At 41.6% G+C, this 10,290-nt stretch overlaps 1 protein-coding gene across 3 annotated transcripts in view; it reads left to right on the top strand.

Annotated features, from left to right (window-relative positions):
* Nucleotides 1-216: 216 nt before the first annotated feature.
* Nrg (Neuroglian) overlaps nt 217-10,290 on the top strand; it is an 82,729-nt gene continuing 72,655 nt past the window's right edge. For 2 of the 3 annotated variants that reach the window (XM_022831958.2, XM_086967999.1), the window contains exon 1: nt 9,944-10,100. The gene's annotated coding sequence lies outside the window, so the exon portion shown is untranslated. Of the gene's footprint in view, nt 1,223-9,943; nt 10,101-10,290 lie in introns of those variants that run through there. The other variant, XM_086967998.1, reaches the window with a different exon arrangement.

Here is a 10,290-nt window from a genome sequence, read left to right as displayed (position 1 = left end):
CAGCCAGGTTATCTGCCACAAACACTACGGCGGTGTAATGCTGTCAACCTAGTGGCAGAGGCGGCGATACTGGGACGCTGGTGGAACTACTGCCTGTCTGTCTGCCTGTTTGCACCGGCCTTAAGCACTTTACTGTGCACTACTAACTATAGTAGTAATACTAGTGTGTTGAAAGGCAATGACTGGAATCGTCTGCTGGAGCCACAACGGAAAGGGGTTACCCACCCGCTCACTCACTCTTTTGATTGATCGGATTGTGCTGCTGTCGTCTAGTATCGCGCGACCTTTGAGCACTGCCAGACATGAGCCCATAGACCAACTGAGGCTGCTAACCCGAATCTTGCGCTTCTGCCGAGATTCTATCCTGGGTACCGTCGTTGGAATTGTTGTTGTGGGGGGAATGGTTGACTGGCGTGTTGGTCTGTAAAGGTATGGCTGCAGTGATAGTGACGTACATTTAGTGTAGCCTCACTGAAATGGTTTCTGGCATCGCGCCCAACGGATCCTATCAGGATCGTTGTATGTGGCGATGATCCTTTGTCCACCGTGCAGAGGCTACTGAAGACCCTTGGTAGTAGTGGGTATTGGGGAGGAGAAAACGGGGACGGCAGATACCCAGCGACATGATCCAACAGAGGGTCCAGTAATATGGTCGGGCGCGGTCCGTTCTGTCCAAAACGCCACTCCGGCGCGGACCTCCGCGGAGGTCGCATCGCAGTGGCCTACGCTAGTGATGAACAGATTTTAGCAAATCATACACACAGGGCGAATAAGTACCTCATATATACACTAGCCCAAAGACGACACCAAAATCCTACATTTCTGCTTTATTTTGTTAAGTTCTCCGCATTGATTTAGTTTAACAATCATATAATTAGGCCAGGAATTATTTCTGAGTTGGAGAAATAGTTATCATTGATAGTGTCGGTGTCACACGATCGCTTTAAAATGGTACGCGAACGAACAAGTTGCCTAAAAAGAAAAGGAAAGTAAACCGCGTCTTTTCCGTGACTCCGGATAAGCTGCTGAGTGAAACAAAGTTTCGGATTTTACGTCGGTAGAAAGTAAATTAATATTAAAGATAATGAATTTTGTAAGGTGATAGTTCCGTGAGCGAGTAAATGTCTCTGTGCTTGATGAGGATACATTACCCATAATTGTCATCTTGTGTGAGCGCGTATCGGGTGCTAAGAGAAGCTTCAAACTCAGGAAGATCAAGCTGGTAGGTTGACGCACCACGGTGATAAACGAATCCTTAAAAATTACCCCACTGCACGAAAGTCTAAATCACAGTGGACTATTTGTACGAGCGCTTTACATAGTTTCTAGTTGAACTTTCTAGTCGTCGTTATTGTTGTTGTAGTTCATCACGCTCTTCATTTTCAAATGATGGGGAACTACTAATTCTTAAAAAAACGAGTCCGTGTTTAGATCAAAAAGAATGAGAAAGGAGTAGGAGTACCGCCTCCCTTTCGAAGCGAGTAACATTTACCCTAAATATAGAAATTATATTAAATATAGAACGTATGAGCTCTGAATGACACCTGCCTAAACCACTGTTAAGTGTAGTTACTCTAAGCAGGATTCACTCGTTCGATAATAATCGCGAATGCCCTAAGACTGAAAACTCAGAGAGCTAACTTCAAAGTGCTGTCGGATCCTTTTTCGAAAAGTAGGGTTGAAGCGGCGCATACTGACTAAATGCGGCACAAGTGAGGTGGCGGAGAGCCTGAATATTTCGTTAGATACGACGTCTAGAAAGAGGAACTCGCTAAACGAAATGGTACCACCCGTTTCAATATCTGTAAAACCACTACGGATTTCAGCTTTTCTTTCTTTTATAATAGAAAAGCTAATTTTTACTCGCTTGTTGTTCGTTGTGTTTGCATGGCACTTTACTAAATCGTAACTTAGTAAGGCATTGTAGATGTTGCCAAAAGCGTATGTATCTCAAGCACTCCCTAAATTCAAGGCTGCACTCAGCTTTAATATCGTACACTGAAGTATGACAATACACTCACGGGTGCACATGTAGACACAGGAGAACGTATGCATCTGGCTGAATAGAGAGATCTGGGGAATTAGTGTTTTCTATGCCCTTCCTTCCCAGCTTCGCACTTCAGCCAAAGTGGTTACTTTGGTAATGTGAGATAAATGAGAAGCAATGTTAAATGATGATTGTGTCTGAAAAAAATGTCTCTTCTGAAAACTAAAGGAATCAAAATAGATTTCAATAGGTTCAAGACAATGAAGTAAAAGCTTTATAATTTGGATAAGATATATTAATTCAGCTCATTATTCTAGACTAAAGGCCGCGATTTCGAGGATACTATTTGCAGATTGCCTACTTATACACAGGTGTGTTCAGAAGCATTCTTCTTGATTCCTTGTGGTTTCTGTATACATCTGCGCTTCAATATGACGGCTGGTCGTTGTCCGTTTGCACCACCTTTCGTTCATTTGTCCTGGCTTACAAGCCCACACACGCTGTGAACGAGAGTCAGACCATTTGACCTCTTCACTGAAGCAGCTTGTGGCGGACGGCTACAAAGGAAAAAGAAAAATCAGCAGCCGACCGAACGGCGATGATAAAGACGTCGTTGTCATTGACGAGGTTGTAATTGCAACTAACAGTCATAAGCAATGATATCTCATTTCGACTCTCCAATTCTGTTATTCCAATTCCAACTAGTCCTTACGCTGCTGTTGGGTAACCCTTACCAAAAGTCTGTTCACTTTTTTCCCGCACGATCTCTGGGTGTCTCTGTCCTTCTCCATTCTCCGCGCGGTAGTACTATTGCTGTTGGATTTAGTTCCAGGTTTGCTTTGTCACGAAGAATAACTCAGAGGTAACTGGAAACGACCGATCAACCGCTGGATAAATTAAAGTGAGTCGCCGAAGGTGATCCTGTAAGATGGACATCCGTGGACAAGGGCGAGGTAACCATGTTTCGTCTTGGGCGGAGACGCTATGAAGCAATAGCAGAAAAGATGCCAGTGAGAAAAAAGCGAACCGAGCCGTTTGCCCCAATTTTTTGATCGCAGCAGGACAAAGAAACCTCTGGACCGCGCCCGTTTGGATAGCGTTGATAGAGGCGTATGGAAGCATGTAGAGGGTGCTCGTGCGTGTGAATGCTCATGTGGACGGTGCATTGATGAGCGGCTGGTTGGATTAGAGGTACTAGGCTAGTAGTTGTCTATAAGCAAGCAAGCAAGCAGTGATTTTTAGCCTTCACACTTCTGCGTCGTAATTATTGGACTCCATATTCTATCACTGGCGCCTGCTGTAAAAACAAGGTATCAAAAAGGTGGAGAACGAAAGGAAACTAAAGCGGGCGATGGCCATGTTACTCTGCTGTAATCGGAAGGGTAACATGGGATAGCGGCGAGGTGATGAGCTTGAAATACTTGTGTATTTTTAAAGCAAGGCGACAGAGAAAAGTACATGGTAGACAAGGATCTTGGGAGCAGTTAACTATAACCGAATCTATAAAATAAAAACCTCACGGACCCTCTCCCCTCCGTGGCGTTGTTTTTCTCGTCAGTCCCTTTCGAGAAAAAACAAGTTTGCAAAAATGAAAGTTGCGCAGATTAATAGTTAAGTTGGTGGGTGGTGCATGTGTAAAGTGGTGGTTCATAGCTGGGATATATACGCAAAACAAACAGGTAAATGGCAGCCTCAGCGGTAGTCTCATCAGAGTGGAAACATGAATCGTATCGATGCAGCGTCGAAATGACTGATTAAAAATGGCCACGCGCTGATTATTGCTTTAACCGTTTACTGTTGTTTTGTGGGTACATCTCTATGTGCAACATACCTCTATGTGGAATAATAATATTAACTTTGTTAAACTTAACTAGCTTAAGCTTCTAATGATGATACGGGTATAAATTAATGACTAGAAACAAAGATTCGATTGAATTGTTCATATTCCAACCAATTGAAATAAGCCTTGTCTGTTAGCTGGTTACTATTACTAGAATCCTTTGGGTGCAACTCGACTGCTAATATCGAAAGAAATGATCAGAAAGATGGAATGTTGCAGAGACTCAAAAAAAAGACAACCGTCTGCGCTAGAAAGCTGCTCAAGTGCCTTGTGTTAGTTAGCAATTGTATCTCTTGATGAGCTGAAACGGGACAGTGAACGTGCTACGTAAAGTTCTCTTAGTGTGCAGGCTCCCTATTGTATGTAGTACTAGATATAGCCGCTCTGCACTAACGTCAACGTGACTTGAACATGGGCGATGAGAAACGGTAAAGTAGTTGCCCCGTGAACGGGTCCATTTTGGCTTCGTTCAATATTCAGACTGGGTCTACGTACAGCTTGCATGTTGCTGCTACACGTACACGCTCCCCTTTTCTCGCACCATAGCACTGACTCAGCATCGCTCAACAGAGCACCGAAAAGACGGACGTATAGATAACGAAACTGTTGCCTGTATGTATGTATGTATGGGTTGGTTGATCCGATAGTCAAAGCGTCGCCTGGTGAAATGTGTCGTATTAGCTCAAAATGGAGTACCTGTACAAAAGTATGATCACAATCCCTATGGCCCTGAAAAATTAACATACATAATGGTGGCTATAAGTGTGTATAACTAGCAGTTTATTTCACCAATCTTATATAGCCACGTCCTATAATGAACCCTTTTAGTTATTTCGGTTTTGTGCCCGGTCGTACTAGCTTAGCGAATATAGCGAGCCAAGCCTACTCTAGAAATCAGCAACGTTGATCTGTTAATGCAGCTTATATTCTCGTGTGAATGCGCGCATACACACGTTACGAGTATGAGATGTTAATATGTATTTGTGACGTTACCTGTTTCGACAGACACGTTCCTAAGCGAGCAGCAGCAGCTTGCTTTGAGACTGAATGCCACAGTCTCGCTTTCGCGTGCATAGATTTCATTCGAAGGAGTGCTTGTTATATGTTAGTTCAGGTCACAGCTTCCCTGTTCCTGGCTACTGTTTGCTTCTGCTCTCCTGAATTCATTAACGTTGTAATTCTATTTTATAGATAACCTTCAGACTTGTCGAAGCAAGATATAAAAAAAAAGCCTCATGTACGGATGCTTCAAGTTCTTAACCTGGACCCTGCGCACCTGGGCGTGGATGCAGTGCAGCAGATTGTAATAAAACACTATAAATATTTTCGGAAGAGTTGAGCTGTCGTAAAAATCTGCATGACTCAGCCAGGAGGCGTTTGGTCTATTCAGTATCTCTTTAGGCCATAATTGTTCTTTTTTTTTTATCGTAACATGGCAATATTAGACAACTAGTAGTTCTTGATTTAATAATGCATGTGCCCATTTTTAGTGCTGCCACTTCGAGACCCTGTCGCCGATAAGTGCACTGTCTCAAAAATGTAGGACAATGTCTTAGAGTAAAAATAGTAACAGATGAGTTTGTCGGCTAAGTTTCGACCAGATATCTCCCATGAGAGAACATGTAAGTCCATCGACCTTTGAACTAATATATCTGCAAATGATAAAAATAATATATTAAGTACCAAAAAACTGATAGTCATGTTGCGACGCTGAACCGATACTGCTTTCCCATAAATAACTGTAATAATATTAATGTTTTTGTATCCCTCCTTTGTCAATTACACTCCTACTTGTCTTATCGCGGAAACCGTCTGTTTTTATATATATATATATAGACTGGTAAGACAATTGAAAGTCGTAAGCTTGTTTGTGAACGTGGACGTCGTATCTGGCTGATAATGCAATCGTTTTGATCAATTGTCGCTCAAACCAATTAAAAGTCTATTAAAAAGCATTGTTAGATGAAATTACTTATGCACTTAAAAAAAAATGACTAAAACGTTATAAAATCCTTGATATATATATATATATAGCAAGTCATTTCAAATCAAGTTCAATTTACGGAACGTTGCATACTGCCATGGAGACTTATTTCTACACAGAATTGTTATTCGTGTATTTAATGGGGAACTAAGTCTGTTTATTGACCAGCATTTCATAGTATTTCTTCAAAAGAAAAACAAAATATATCCAGGCTCGACGTTTTTCTTACGACTTCTAGTTGGCTTTTACGTTCATTGGGAGTAGATGTAGTAGAAAATCGCCAAATTCATGACAAATCTGTGTTACTGTCATTTGAGGGCATTCTAAAGTGAAGCCTTGCTCTCACGTGTCAATGGTATCCCCTTATCCGATCAGCCTCTACTCTACTGGCTTTCATTTTCACGAGGAGCGTTAACCACTGCTTCTAGATAGGTCTTGTCGAAAATGTATAGCCGGAATGACTATGCGGCTCTACGAACGAGTCTAACTAAAAATTCAGTGGTTGAACTAGATTTTATACGAACGTGCAGGCCATATTTTTTCAGTTGCTGATACTTTCCATAAATCAAAGTGCACTATTTAGCATGGCTCGATTGGTTAAGAAATTTACCGACTATTGGCAGAGGTAAAGGTCAGCAGTTTATTTGAAATTTCTTAGATGTATCAATATTTGTTAGTTGGATATTTCTCATTCGTTGTTCTGGTCAGGTTCAAATGTCTTTATATAACGAGCGTTAACTTCTAGTAGATAACGTTGACCTTTACGGTTCCTCTATGCTAGGGAAGACTGTTTCCCCTGCGATAAGTGTACCGTTCTCCTTCTACACTAAATAAGCACCTTTAATTGAAAACGTGGTAACAGACACGGTAATGATTATCTACTGAATGCCACTTTTACCATACACTTAAGGAACAGTATATTCTGCAGGCACAGTCTTAGCTTAACGCGTCTTCTTCTGCCTAAAAAGTGCTCCCTACATTCTAATCCTGTTTACTACCCTCATGACACGACAAGCAATTCCTTCGACAAAAGGCTGCAAAACAGCTTTCAACTCTACTATCCAATAGCGTTCGCGTCCCCACCTTTCCATGTTTAGGCAGAGTAGGTTTCCTCAATAAGTGGTGCCATGCCGGAGAGACGAAAACCGAACCGGAAATGACGCCGCCAGTCACCAGCAGCGCCAACAAGGTTCGCAAGCGGTTTCTTACTACAGCCACTAAAATAAGGAGACTCCCAAGATTCTTCGTGGTACCCCAATCTTCAACGGCAACGCAGGTCTGCAGCAGCGTTGCATCCTGATAGTATTATTTGAAAATTTGATGCGAGAAACTAGGTGGTATATAGGGAGGTATGAACACTTGAATAAGCAGAGAAGGTAGAAAAGCAGCAACGCGCGGGAGAAAGAAGTGGTTCGAAATGCTTAGGTCAAGCTGTTCTGAACTAATTTTTAAAAGCGCTCTGTTACCGCTTTAATACTACGATGAGAAACGTGCCTAATTCTATTGAAAAACAGGTCTTTCCCGTGTGATATCGTATTAGTGTAATTACAGCGCTATTGCCATTTAGCTGCGCCGCAACTACGGAAGACAGGCATGCTGCCAACTCCTTTTCGACCCTACAATTTCAGAGGCAAGACCAAATGCAGATACAGCACTTTTATTGTCCCAAGGACACTGGTATCCTTGTAAGGCACCAGGAGTCGGAAATAGTGGCTCATAAAAATAAGCCCTTTTCCTTGTTGCATCGTGACTAGCTAGCTCTTCTTTTGTCGGGGAAACGAAGTAAATCTTTTTTTTTCATGCAGTGCTGCTCCAAGCTGGTGAGGTGTTTTTTGGAAAGCATCTTCAGAGAACTACAACCGGTAGCTTTCTTCCAGCTATCAAAGCTAATTTCAACGGTCTCAAACGTTGTTGCTGTGTGTGTCGATTGCGTGCCGCTTTCACTCAGCATCACGCTCGCCCTGTGGGTGTCCCGATATCTTAGCGTGTCAGGAAAAAGGTCTACATGATAAATACTGCTCATTGCGTTCTTGGCAGTATTCAGGACCTCCATTGCATGATGTAGCATCACAACCTTGCCCATATTCCGGGCCGGTTAAGGGTCAATAGCTGTAGTGGAGACCTAGTTGAATTGTTTCCAGTAGAAGACTGTGAGAGTAACGTTTGTTTACTAACTGCGCTTCATTGTGGATAATGGTTAGTTTACATTGATATTTGCTTTTAGTGCAATGTAGATATCCTAAGTAATTATTTGATTATTCCACTAATTAATAGTAAGTTATAACAATTTAGGTCCTTTGTTCATTAAACTCAGCATTTGTACTTAAAGGTTCCATCTGATCACTCCAAATTTATCACCAGCCTCCATGAACAAGCAAAATATCGCGGTATATACACACTGGCGAAACTAATACAATGCAACGCAGTATATATGTAAGACTAAAACGACGCCGATTAACTGCAGATCTACATATATATATATATGCCATGCACACACGTGTGCTTATTTGAATGGCCTAGTAGATAAGGCGTTCATGGGTCATAAGTAACAATTCGTATATGTGGCGAATTAATGAAGTGCCTCATAGGCATCCACCATTGCTCATTTCTTAGGTCGGCAGGTCAAACAAAAGGAAAGGTTGCAGAGGAGTATGAAGTGTTTTGACGATTCGCTGTTCCTTCGTAAGAACTGGCTTATAAATCATTCATTATTTGAGTCGGTGCCGATTATGAAGTTGTTGGCACGATCTTTTTTCAAATAAAATAAACGTATGAGGTCGTGGATTCGAGGCGCCTGATGAATTACTTCGCTAAGACGTCTGTCATCAATCATTGTGACTAGCTTCGACATCGTGACGCAAAGGTGCAAGCAGAACCTTTTAAGGAATACAAACGGAAATTCTGTTTGCTCACAAAATGACCGAGTGTGTCCCTAGGACAGACATTTCCATTCGAGCTGTCGTGTCGCTCGTGGATCCTAGATTTATAAATAGATCGCCTAGAATGATCGAACACATGTAGTGACTGTAAGCAAAACGTTTTCTAAGCTTATCTTTAGAGTTAAATAAGTCAAAGCTAGTAAAATCATGATGACATTCGCACAATTACAAGCACTGAATGCTTATAAAGCTGAAAGAAAAATTCGATATAAATTTTGCCCTTGAAATAGATTCCTTTCTTTGATGCAAGCTATTGCGCTTTAAATCTATCGAAAGCATTTTTCTAATTTTTCTGCTTTAAATTTTTTTTTAAAAGTGGTACGACGTTACAGCCATTGTTTCTACTGGAAGTCATAATTAGATTGCGAAATACCTTGATTTATAGAATTTACCGGGTTTTTAATAAGCTACGTGCCATGTACGACTGACATTGAAAATCACGAGCAGCACCTTAACCTTAACCTTAAACTTCAAACGGCTGTTACCGACTTTATCTACTTGCTAAACCGTGTTAGGTAAGCCAATACGATTTTGCTGTTACAAATACCAGTGACTATACTGCCTATAACCGTTAGTATTATAACAAAAATAAATATATATCACTCTGTTTTGGTGGCACAAAACATGTGATATTCTGATTGAGAAACAAATGATGTGGTACCGTAGCTCGCCTGACCAATCGTTTATATGGTCTTGTCTGGCTGTACAGCTCTGAATGATAACAGGTCATATTAGTTTATGATATAATGAAATTTTATCTAACTATTTCTATCGTAATGCCTTGGGTACGGCTGTTGACAACGTCGAAACCAGACGAGATATTTCTACGTTTTCTGGTTTACGTAGCACAGACACGTGCCAAGTAGCATCACGTCATAATGCGTCAGGCTCTAGCACACGGTCTAAATAGAGACGCCTCTCGTTGTATCATCGAGGCATCCTTCTTCCAACTGTTACAGATGGGTTCCCGGGTCGAAACAAACGCTCCTGTGCTACTTATTTCATATTTAAGTGTACATGTAACATATCAAATCGGTTCTCTAAGCGATATCGTCTCGTCTTTGGTACGCCTTGCTGCGTTGTCTAGCCAGGTTAGGTGCTACGCTGCCGGGTACAGGTAGTTATGAATAAGCATATTGAATAACAATACAAAGGACGTCCGCGTAGATGGAGTCCACAATACCCGCTGATGGTTTTTCTCAAGGTGACTATATAGGTCTACCGTAGGCATGTCCGGCATAGTAGTATAGTGGTACATTTTCTGTAGCCGGTTATGTTCCTCCGTGGGGAACGGTACCTTCGACGGGCCACTCATTTTACCCTGCATAGTAGTGTATACCAGGATATATGGTAAGTATTCCATCAAAATTTTGCTGCTCTATGCTGCAGTTGGAAAGCCCATATAGCTTAGGACTCAGAACTGCAGGCTAAATGTAGTAAACGTTGGTTTGATTAAGCATTTCTTACTTTTATTCCCTTACATGGCTCCGCTTCTATTTCTCTTTGTAACGCTCTTCCTTTTCGTTATATCTGCCTCTAT

Source organism: Varroa jacobsoni, unplaced genomic scaffold (assembly GCF_002532875.2).
Source record: "Varroa jacobsoni isolate VJ856 unplaced genomic scaffold, vjacob_1.0 scaffold_361, whole genome shotgun sequence".
Classification (NCBI taxonomy): domain Eukaryota; kingdom Metazoa; phylum Arthropoda; class Arachnida; order Mesostigmata; family Varroidae; genus Varroa; species Varroa jacobsoni.
Note: the sequence above shows the minus strand (reverse complement) of the source record. Positions and strands in the feature narration are given on the sequence as shown.